The sequence below is a fragment of the Urocitellus parryii genome, chromosome X (assembly GCF_045843805.1).
Source record: "Urocitellus parryii isolate mUroPar1 chromosome X, mUroPar1.hap1, whole genome shotgun sequence".
In the NCBI taxonomy this organism is placed as follows: Eukaryota; Metazoa; Chordata; class Mammalia; order Rodentia; family Sciuridae; genus Urocitellus; species Urocitellus parryii.
Window position 1 is genome coordinate 90,714,802 of NC_135547.1, and position 12,379 is coordinate 90,727,180.

General features: G+C 35.4%; 1 pseudogene; it reads right to left on the reverse strand.

Moving 5' to 3' along the window:
• Positions 1-2,375: 2,375 nt before the first annotated feature.
• On the reverse strand, positions 2,376-3,131 carry LOC113195276 (KATNB1-like protein 1 pseudogene; annotated as a pseudogene).
• Between the last annotated feature and the right edge of the window lie 9,248 nt (positions 3,132-12,379).

Below are 12,379 nucleotides of genomic sequence, written 5' to 3' on the forward strand. Positions count from 1 at the left end.
CTTTTTAGACTGGTTTCTTTCACTTAGTAATATGCATTTAAGTTTCTTCCATGTCTTTTCATGGCTTGATAGCTCATTTCTCTTTAAGTGCTGAATAATGTTTCATGTCTGGATATACCACAGTTTATCCAATCATCTTTTGAAATGTATCTTAGTTGTTTCCAAATTTTGATAGTTATGTATAAAATGGCTATAAACATCAGTGTGCAGGTTTTTATGTGGTCATAAGTTTTCACCTCTTTTGGGTAGATACAAGGAATACAATTGCTGGATGGTATGGTAAGAGTATGTTTAATTTGATAAGTAACTGCCAAACTTCTGAAGTGGTTGTACAATTTTGCATTCCCACCAACAATGAATGGGTGTTCCTGTTGCTCCACATCCTCATCAGCATTTGCTGTTGTTGCTGGTCTGGATTTTGGCCCTTCTAATAGGTGTGTAGTGGTAGCTCATTCTTATTGCAACTTCTTATTTTGTTTGTTGATTTTTAAGGGAATACTTAGTGAATTTACTCAAACAAAATATTTAATGAACTTACTTAAATGAAGGTAGCTTAATGATATAAGAATGCAAAATATTAGAAATCTATATGCAATAAAATAAAATATATATATTAATGAATAAAAATGAATATATACTAGTCAAATCTGTGGAAATTTCCAGATAAACATTCATAGAAATACATATTCACAATTTTCTTTATATAGAGACAACACATACATATATGACATGATGATTCTGGCAAAAGTATCAGAAATAATATATGAAAATGGAAGGGAGAAAAGTGGAGTAGAGGAAGGGAAATGAGGGAGAGGGGAGAAGGGATAGGAAAGAGGAGGAGCAACAGAAGGAAATTAACCAAACTATGTCATGCACATGTATGAACATATCACAGTGAATTTCACCTTGTGTATAACTGATTCATCAATTAAAAAGTAAATTAATGAAAAGGAAAAAAAGATTGCTAAAACTAGAAAAATAAAAAATAAAAAGTCAGAGATACTAAAAATATTCTCAAGTTGTAAAAATTGTGTGGAATATTTTCAACAACAACATTTTACATGAGCATAAACCCCTGATGTAATTCCACAACTTTATCATGCCAAAAGCATCTATCTATCTATTTATCTATCTATCTATCTATCTATCTATCTATCTATTTATTTTTCAGTGCTGGGGATCAAAGCCAGGGCTTTATACATGCTAGGTAGGTTTTAATTTTTAGAACAGATATTGGCATCATACACATTGGCATATTAATAATTAAGGCTTTTGCACATACAGAATCTCAATATAGAAAATTTCTTTAAAATACTGATTGTTTGCTATGTTGTTTTAAACTTATAGTCTTCTCAGCATATGAAAGTAGAGGCACATATATAAGTGTTTCTTTTTTCTTTTGGTACTGACATTGAACTTAGAGCCTCTCCACTACTGAGCTACACCCCCAGAACTTTCATTTTTTATTTTTGAGATAGGGCCTCATTAAGTTGTAGAGGCTGGTCTTGAACTTGTGCTCCTCTTGCCTTAGCCTCCTGAGGAGCACTGATTATAGTTGTGTTCCACCATTCCTGGTTAAGTTTTTTTTTCTTTTAATAAAACAGTCTTGAAAGAATTAAGGATGAAGGGAAAGATATATCTCAGTGGTAGAGCACTCACCTAGCATATTGCAAGGCTCTGGGTTTCACCCCCAGCACTACCAAAACTAACTAAATGAAAAAATAAATAAAAAGATGAGTGGTCTTTGTGGTTCTTAATAATAAGTTCTGTCTTATTCTTTCACATGTTATATATTATATTCTTATGAAGGATAGTATTTAAGATCCAGACAATCTTACACGATGTTATTAAATGACCATATAAATCCCAAATGCAGCAAAGATGAACAAAGTCTTCATAGTGAACTTTTTTTTTTTGAAAAGATATTTTGTTTAGTTGTAAACAGACACAATACCTTTATTTTGTTGATTTATTTTTATGTGGTGCTGAGGATGGAACCCAGTGCCTCACATGTGCAAGGCAAGTGCTCTACCACTGAGCCCCAGCCCCAACCTCTTCATAGTGAGTGCACTTTTACCTCATTGAAATTGAAGCTGCTTCTTTTGGACATTTTCCCACTTCAATGTGACGTAGATTATTAGGTTTTACAGTAGTTTCATCATGTGGCTCTTTTAAAAAAATTTATTTAGTTGTAGATGAACACATAGTATCTTTATTTATTTTTATGTGGTGCTGAGGATTAAACCCAGTGCCTCAAACATACGAGGCAAGCACTTGACCACTGAGCTACAGCCCCAGCCCCTCATCATGTGGCTTTTTAAAAGAAAAAAAAAATAGTTTGATTTCTTCCACAGTTCACAGTTCTCAGAAGAGACCTACTTTTGGAAATCATATAATCTAAGGATACTTTGAACAACTAAATGCTCTTTAATAGACAAACTCTGTCCGTGCAACTGTAATAAACAAGCATATACATTCTAAGCTATGTAACTAGCATATCCCAGAAACAAAGTAGGATGGTTTTTCTGTTCCCACTATCCACTGAATTATTGTTTTAAAATCCAAATATTTCCATCATTTATAATTTCTGTTTTGGATAATAGTTCTGATCACCACATTTTAATTGCTGCTTGAAGCCAGTTTAAACCAACTACTACATATTTTCAAGTTTGCTTTTAAGTAATGATTTTACAAGAGGCAACAACTCTACTTAGTAGTCAAGTGAGATATGTTGTTTCTCTTCTAGTAAATATTGATGAGCACAGGAAGGGCAATCTAGTACAACTCCAGTTATCTTTGATTCCCATCAAATAAGCTACAACTTAATTTATACTTCTCTTTCTCTAGAAATTTAAAGGCACTATCTCAAATTCTTTTTTTTTAATATCTTATTTTTTAGTTCTCGGCGGACACAACATCTTTATTGGTATGTGGTGCTGAGGATCGAACCCGGGCCGCACGCATGCCAGGCGAGCGAGCTACCGCTTGAGCCACATCCCCAGCCCAATCTCAAATTCTTGAGGAATAAAATTTGTGCCATTGTTTCATGGTTCTGAGAAACTGTGTGGGGGGGAAAAGGCACTGTATTTTGATGATGGGTCTGTGAAGAACAAGTTACTGGACTTAACCATATATTTTCAATCCTGGTGTAATTTTCCAGGAGCTGGCTTGCACAAGCCAGTTTATTGTCTCCCTCCCTACCTCCCTCTCTCCCTTCCTTTCTTCCTTCCTCCTCTACCTCTTTCTTTCTTTCACACTAGAAATTGAACCCAGGGACGCTTAACCACAGAGCCATATATATCCCCAGCCCTTTTAAAAATATTTTATTTAGAGATAAGTCTCACTAAGTTTCTGAGACTGGCTTTGAACTTTCGATCCTCCTGCCTCAGCCTCCTGAGGGGCTGAGATTACAGGCCTGCATCACCATGCACGGCTCCCACCCTCTCCACCTTTTTTCTTTTTTAAATTTTGAGATAGGGTCTTGATAAGTTGTTTACAGTCTTGTTCATTTGCTGAGGCTGGTCTCAAACTTGCAATCCTCCTGCCTCAGCCTCTCTAGCTGCTGGGATTATGAGTGTAAGCCACTGCACCCAATTTATTGTCTTTATTTTCCATGTCATGTCCTCCACTTTTAGGGCATTTTCCCTCAATCCCAACAAGGATTTGGAAAGGGATGATGAACTTTTAGTGATAGATCACCTTATATACTTTTGTTTGTTTGTTTGTTTTGCTGTCCTAGGGATTGAACCCAGGATCTTGTGCATGCCAGGTAAGCACTCTACCACTCAGCCACATTCACAAACTCTTCCCTTATATAGTTTATCTGAGCTCTTCCTAGCTTGTCCAAATGTTCTACTTATGTCCACAGCCAACTGTTTTGGAGATGTTTTAAAATCTTCTTCATGTTCTTATTAGTGAAATTAGGGATTCTTTTTCTAGGAAGAGAGGAGATGTTTCTGGAGAAGGGTCCAACAAGTTCCCAGAGGGGAAGGGAATTCAACTCAGGACAACTGGAGTTCTTGGCATAAGTGACCAAAAAGAATTTCAGCATGAGCCAGACAAAGGCATGGGCAGAAGTTGATTTAGGAAGGTAGATACACATTTAAGGGAGAATACAGGCTATCTTGAGAGTGAGAAGCACCCCCACTTTGGGCTGGAGGTCCAATATTTATAGAAGGGCTGTATTAGGGATAAGACTGAAGGTGGAGCCACGTTGGAGCCGAACAATTTCAAGTTAATTTTCCCTGTCCTTTTGTATTTCCCTTATTTTACAAGGGCATGGGCCAAAGGCCTGTTGCTCAAGATTTACAACTGTGATTTCTGCATCTCAATGACTCATGGATGTTTCCATTAAGACTCAGTATTTCTCTCACTCTTTATCCTAAAGCCCTATTTCAGAATGATCCTCTATATTGTGAAAATTCTGTTTTTTAACATTGTGGGTTTCAGATGCTGTAATCTCTTAAATAACCTCATGGTGTCATGGCATTGTAGCTCAGCACTAGCACTGATGAATTGCACCCAGCAGCCTAGAGTGTCCCTTGGCTCCGAGCCTGGGACCCACTCAGAGCCATTCAAATGCAGACCCATTCTTCAACCTCTTATCTTAAAAGATTTTCCAGTGTGAATTCAATTTTCTTTGTGTTGGTGGTACCTCATGCGTGCCAGGCAAGTGCTCTATGACTGAGCTACATTCCCAGCCCCATATTAATTCTTTTTTTTGTTTTGTTTTTAATCTCATTGATTTCTGCTCCAATATTTATTGTTTCTCCCCTTCTGCTTGCTTTGGTTTATATTGCTCTTCATTTATTTATTTGTTCAGATTCTGAAGGGGGAAGTTTTTCTTATTGATTTTTTTTGACAGTGCTGGGAGCCTTATGCAAGCAAGGCAAATCGTCTACTATGGAACTACACTATATTCTGGTCTAATGTAAGCATTTGATGCTATAAACTCCCCTCTTGATTTAACTGTACTCTGAAAATTTTGGTATGTTGTTATTTTGTCTTTCATTCTATTCAAAGTATTTTTGTGGTGCTGAGGATGGAACCCAGGACCTTGCACATAACTAGTCAAGTGCTTTACCACTGAGCTAATCCTCAGATACATTTATTTTATTTTGGGGCAGGGTCTTGATAAATTGCCCAGATTCATATCAAACTTGAAATCCTCCTGCCTTAGTCTCCTGAGTATCTGGGATTTCAGTGATGTGCCACCATGTACACCTATTCAAAATATGTTTTAATCATCCCTGAGATTATCTCTTTGACCTATGGATTACTTAGAACTGTATTATTTAGCTGGGTGTGGTGATGAATGTCTGTAATCCCAGTGACTTGGGAGGCTGAAGCAAGAGGACCTCAAGTTCAAAGCCGGCCTCAGAAACTCAGTGAGGCCCTAAGCGACTTGGTGAAACCTTGTCTCAAAATGAAAAATAAAAAGGGTGGGGTTGTGGCTCAGTAGTAAAGCACCCCTTGGTTCAATTCCTTGTATCACCCTCAAAAAAAAAAAAAACAAACTCAAAAGTATATTATTTAACTCTCAAGGGTTTGAGATTTTTCTGTTAACTTTCTCTTATTGATTTCTAGTTTATTTCCATTATGGTCAAAAAGCACTGTCTGTATGATTTCAATTATTTTATATTTGTTAAGATTTGTTTTACATCCCAGAATATGGCTTATCCTGGTAAAATGTCAATATGCAATTGAAAAGAATATTTATTTTGCTCTTGTTTTGTGGAAAGTTCTATACAAGTCAATGAAACTCTGTTGGTATATGCTATTGTTCAATACTTCTATGTGTTATTGACTTATCCCCCTACTAGTTTTACATATTTCTGGATTTGAAATTTAGTTTTTGGTGCTGGGGATTGAACCTAGGTTCTTAGCACATGCTAGGCAAGAGCTTGACCACTGAGCTACACCCCCAGCCCTAGTTCTACAAAATTCTGAGAGAGTATTTAAGTCTCCAACTACAATTGTAGATTCATGTATTTCTCTTTACAGTTTTGTCTATTTTTATGTATTTGGAAGCTCTGTTGCTTAGTGCTTTATGAAAAAGTGTTATGATAGCAGGCTTGAGATGGTTATCCTTAGAAAGGCTTGAGAGGTTGGTTTTTTATCTGGAGTCTGTGAACTTGGATGTCAAGAAGGTTCCCATCAATTCCTAGCTGACAAGGATTGTTTGTTTACTCTGCTTAAACTGTACATCCAAACTATAGGCTTTATACTGAAAATTTACTTTCCTTCTATGATCTGGAATCTTGATATGTACTAGGCTGAGATTGCATATGTATTTCTTTTGAAAACCTTGGCACTGAGTCTTTCATAAGCTGTCCTGATAGGACAACACTTCACACAGGTCACAATTCATTGCTGGAGGAATGAATTGTGTGACCCCACTGAGAAAGGAGGACTCTTAGAAGTTTGCATTAGTTTTCTCTGGACTTCACCCATGCACTTTTCCCTTTGCTAGTTTTATTTAGTATTCTTAAGCTGTAATAAATCCCAGGCATCAGTTCAATTATATGTTGAGTTCTGTGAATCCTTTTAGTGCATAATTGAAGCTGGCTGAGTTGGTCATGAGACTCCCAGTGCAAGTGCACACATATTAAGGATTATTATATATTCCTGGTGAATTTTTTTTTTTTTGTGTTGTGTGGTTCTGGGGATTGAACCCAAGGTTTTATCCATGCAAGACAAGCACTCTACCAACTGAGCTATATCCACAGCCCCCCTGGTGAAGTGTTTAAAAAATTGTTCTAATTAGTTATACATGACAATAGAATGCATTTTGACGCATTGTACACAAATGGAGTGCAACTTCTCATTCCTCTGGCTGTACATGGTGCAGAGTCACACTGGTTGTATACTCATACATGTATATAGGGTAATAATGTTTGTCTCATTCTACCATCCTTTCTACCCCCACATCTCCTCCTCTTTCCTCACTTGCCTCTGTCTAATCCAAAGTTCCTTCATCCCTCCCTACCCCACCCCCATAATGGATCAGCATCCACTTATCAAAGAAAACATTTGGCCTTTGGTTTCTTGGTTTGGCTTATTTCACTTAGCATGATGTTCTCCAGTTCCATCCATTTATCTGCAAATGCTGTAATTTCATTCTTCTTTAAGGCTGAATAATATTCCATTGTGTATATGTACCCTATTTTCTTTATCCATTCATTTGTTGAAGGGCACCTAGGTTGGTTCCATAGTTTAGCTATTGTAAATTGAGCTGATATAAGATTGATGTGGCTACATCTCTATAGTATGCTGATTTTTATGTCCTCTGGGTATAGACTGAGGAGTGGGATAGCTGGGTCAAATGGAGATTCCATTCCAAGTTTACTGAGGAATCTCCATGTTGCTTTCCAGACTGGATGCGCCAATTTTCAGTCTCACCACCAATGTTATGAGTGTACTTTTTCCCCACATCCTCTCCAACACTTATCATTGCTTGTATTCTCGATAATTGCCATTTTGACTGGAGTTAGATGAAGATTTTTTTAAAATCAGTGTGTAATGTTTCTCTTTGTCCCTGGTAATTTTTTGCTCTGTAGTCTACTTTTTCAGATATAAATAGTTTGAAATTTCTTTTATTAATGTTTATCTGTTATATTATTATTATTTTTTAAAAGCATAAATATATTTAAGAAATGTTATTACACATTAATACAATAGTGTATAAACACAGGCCTTAAACCAATGAATATAAAATCAAGAGAAAAATATCATTCAAAGGTTAATGTAAGCAAATAGATCCATTTACCTTTAGGAAGTTTTTTTTTTTTTCTTTGCAGTGTTGAGATTTGAACCCAGGACCTTGTACTTACTAGGTAGGTATTCAACCATTTCACTACACCCTCAGCCCCCTTTTGGAGAATTTTATTTAGAATTTTAAACATTTAGAGAGATAATGAAATAGAGAAGCTAAATTTTATAATTTGAATACTTATGTTGTACATAACTTGGGTTGGAACAAATGTAAGTAAAATATTTTTTTGTTATAATTTTATTTTATTTATTATTAGTTGTTCAAAACATTATATAGCTCTTGACATATCATATTTCATACATTTGATTCAAGTGGGTTATGAACTCCCATTTTTACCCCGTATATAGATTGCAGAATCACATCAGTTACACATCCACATTTTTACATAATGCCCTATTAGTAATTGTTGTATTCTGCTATCTTTCCTATCCTCTACTATCCCCCCTCCCCTCCCCTCCCATCTTCTCTCTCTACCCCATCTACTGTAATTCATTTCCCTCTCTTGTTTTTTTCCCTTTCCCCTCACTTCCTCTTATATGTAATTTTGTATAACAATGAGGGGTAAGTAAAATATTAAATGAAAAGAAAATAAAAAGGGTTGGGGATGTGGCTCAAGTGGTAATGTGCTCGCCTGGCATGCGCGGGGCGCTGGGTTCGATCCTCAGCACCACATAAAAATAAAATAAAGATGTTGTGTCCACTGAAAACTAAAAAATAAATATTAAAAATTCTCTCTCTCAAAAATTAAATACTACAAAACAGGCCATAAAGTTAAAATTAAGAAAATGCTGAAGACATGACTCATCAAGTGTTATAATTTTCCATATTCAGGATGGATACAATAAAAGACTCTTTTGTAAGTATTCATTATCAGGAAGTAATTGTGAAATGTACTAGATGAGTGAACTCACTGGGAAGAGATTCAGTTCCTTAGTAGGAATTACTCTAAGCTGAACATTCTTGGTGTGTTCCACCACCATGTGGCTGTTAGAAAAAAATGTGAAGGCCAAGTTCCTGTGCACAATAGAAGATGTTAGTACTCTGTACAGAATGATCCTTCTAATTGTTGCAAATTTAAAATGTTGGCAATTTTCAGTCTATGGGAGTTATTTTACAACTCTGAAACTTGCACATGACTGATACCGATGCAAAATAATTTTTGTCTGTAGATATGCAAACTCTGTCCTCTACAGAGTTCAACTGACAGTTCTCACTTCTGAGAAATTCAGTTAGTTTTATCTCCATTTGCACATTCATTTCAAGCTTCATTGTCCGTAAATATTGTTATTTTATTTTCCAACTCTTTTTTTTGGGGGGGTGGTGAGTACTGGGGATTGAACTCAGAGGCACCTCACCACTAAGCCACATCCCCAAAGTAATTTTGTATTTTATTTAGAGACAGAGTTTCACTTTCTTAGCACCTCACTTTTGATGAGGCTGGTTTTGAACTCGCAATCCTCCTGCCTCTGCCTCCTGAGTTGTTGGGATATCAGGAGTACACCACTGTGTCAGGCTCATCTTTTTATTTTAACATACTTATATCATTATATTTGAAGTTTCTTTTTTCATTTTTATTGTTCTTTTTAGTTATACATGACATTGGGATTCATTTTGACACAATTATAAAGGCAAGGAATATAATTTGCTCTAATTAAAAAATATAGCATATATTGGATTTTTTTCCTTCTTTTAAAAATTGATTCTTATAATATTTGATTTTTTTCTTTTCCAAGTTATTTATTAGACTGTCTGACACAAAAAAATCTTTGATTTTTTTTTTTTTTGTGGTGCTAAGAATAGAACCCAGTACCTCACGTGCTAGGCATGTGCTCTGCCACTGAGCCCTAGCCCTAGTCCCAAATCTTTGATTTTTAATTGGTATGTTTAACTTATTTGCATTTAACATTTGGATTTACATGTACCATTTTATTATTTATTTTGTTTTTTCCTGTTTTTTTTTGTTTGTTTTTTCTCTGCTATTTTCCTTTTCTTTGGGTTATTTGAACATTTTTAGTATACTTCTAAAATTTATCTATTGTGTTTCAACTGTATTTTTGTATATTTTAATATGATTCTTTAGGAATTAAAATACATAATTAATTCTCCATAGTCTACTTAGAATCAATATTTTACCATTTTATTTATTTAAACATTTTCTGTTTAGTTTTAGATGGACAGAATTTTTTTATATGGTGCTGAGAATGGAACCCAGTGCCTCATACATGCTAGGTAAGCACTCTACCACTCAGCCACACACACAGTCCCATTTTACCATTTTAAATGTGATGTAGAAAACTTACCACCACACAGTTCTCTTTAGTATCCACTCTTTGTATTATAGTTATTTTATATGTTTTGATACATTGAAATTCCATCAGACAATGTTTAAAGCTTTGTTTTAAATCCACAAATATGTTTTAATTTAAAAGAATAGTCTATTGTAGTTGGCTAAATATTTATTATTCAAATTTATCTTCCTCAATTCCTGATGTTACAGATTTCCTCCTGGTTTCATTTTTCTTTTGTCTGAAGAATTTCCATTGTAATCCTTTTGGGCTCACTTCCAACACATTCTCTTTGTTTTTCTTAATCTATGAATATCTTATTGACACCTTCCTTCCTGAAGGATATTTTAATTTATTTATTTATTCTAATTTATTATACATGACAGCAGAATGCATTTCAATTCATAGTACACATATAGAGAACAATTTTTAATGTCTCTGGTTGTTCACAAAGTAGAGTCACACCATTCGTGTCTCCTAAAGGATAATTTGACTGATGTAGAATTCTGGATTGAAAGGTTATTTTTTTTCTTTCAACACTTTGAAAATATTGAGACATTTCTTACCAGCCCCAATGGTTTCTGATGAGAATTTTGTAGCCATTTGATCCTTTTTCTCTACATACTTTCAAGATATTTGCTTTTTAAACATTATTTAGTTATAGGTGGACACAATATCTTTATTTTATTTTTATGTGGTGCTGAGGATCGAACCTAGTGTCTAACACATGGTAGGCAAGCACTCTACCTCTGACCCACAACCCCAGCCCACTTTCAAGATATTTATTTTTATCTCTAGTTTTCAGCAGTTTGATTATGTATGCCTAGGTATGATTTCTTGAGTTTTATCCTGTTTGGAGTTTGCTGAGCTTCTTAAATCTATATATTTACATCTTTTACTGAATTTGTGGAGTTTTCAGCAATTATTATTTTTTAAAAAATATTTTATTTTTTAATTGTAGTTGGACACAATACCTTTATTTATTCATTTTTTTATGTAGTGCTGAGGATTGAACCTAGGGTCTCACACATGCTAGATGAGTGTTCTACCACTGAGCCACAACTCCAGCCCTCAGCAATTATTGTTTTAAGAGTGTGTGTGTGTATGTGTGTGTGTGTGTGTGTGTAAATTTCAATCACCATACTTTCACTTGTTCTTACAGGATTTTGATGATACAAATGACAGATGTTTTAGTATTTTCTCACAGACCCTTGAAGTTCTATTTACTTTTCTTTCAATATCTTTCTTAGTTGTTCACACTGAATAATTTCTATTGATCTGTCTTAAAGTTCATGAATTGTTCTCTCATTTCCATTCTATTTTTGAACCTATCCAGTGAAAATTTTATTTGGTCATTTCATTTTTCAGTTCTAAAATTTCCATTTGTTTCTTTTTAAAAAATTATTCTCTTCTTTATACTAATATTTTTCATTTTACATTTGTTTCAAAAGTCTTCCCTTGTGTGGTTGTGCTAGGAAGGCTTATACAGGAGGATAACAGGTTTGAAACCAGCTTCAGCAACTTAGCCAGTCACTAAACCACTTAGTGAGACTCTGTCTCAAAATAAAAATAAGTGAATAACTAAAAAGGTTTGGGGATATGGCTCAGTGATTAAGTGTTTGGTTCAATCTCTAGTACCAAAAAAAAAAAAAAAATCTCAATATCTTGGACTTTTTTACATTGATATCTGCCCATGTCTTTTCCCATTTGATTTGTACCATTTTAGTGGTATTTCTTTTTTTTTTAAAGAGAGAGAGAGAGAGAGAGAGAGAGAGAGAGAGAGAGAGAGTTTTTTAATATTTATTTTTCAGTTCTTGGCGGACACAACATCTTTGTTTGTATGTGGTGCTGAGGATCGAACCCGGGCCGCATGCATGCCAGGCGAGCGCGCTACCGCTTGAGCCACATCCCCAGCCCTTAGTGGTATTTCTTATTCTGAGTAATTTTAAATTATAGGATGGAAATTCTGAATATTTGGTTATGAGACTCTTGATAAAGTGTAAATCCTGTGGAATATGTTGCTATTTCTGTTTTGGCGGGCAGTCTACTCTTCATGACAGGCAACTACCATGGCCCTCGTACTTGTGGTGGAACTGGGATGAAGGAGGAAATTGAGCCTTGTAAGGATCATTGGAAGACAGGGTGCATTATGAGTGGGGACACTATTTGAAGCATTTGAGTCCAAGAGTCATATGGAACCACCTGCAGGGGAGAGGTTCCAGGATACTCAGTGGATACTCTGGGTAGAGGTGTAGGAGGAGCTTCAGAAAGCCTGGCAAATGCAGGCCTCAGTGCGCATGCCCACAGCGCACCTTCCCAT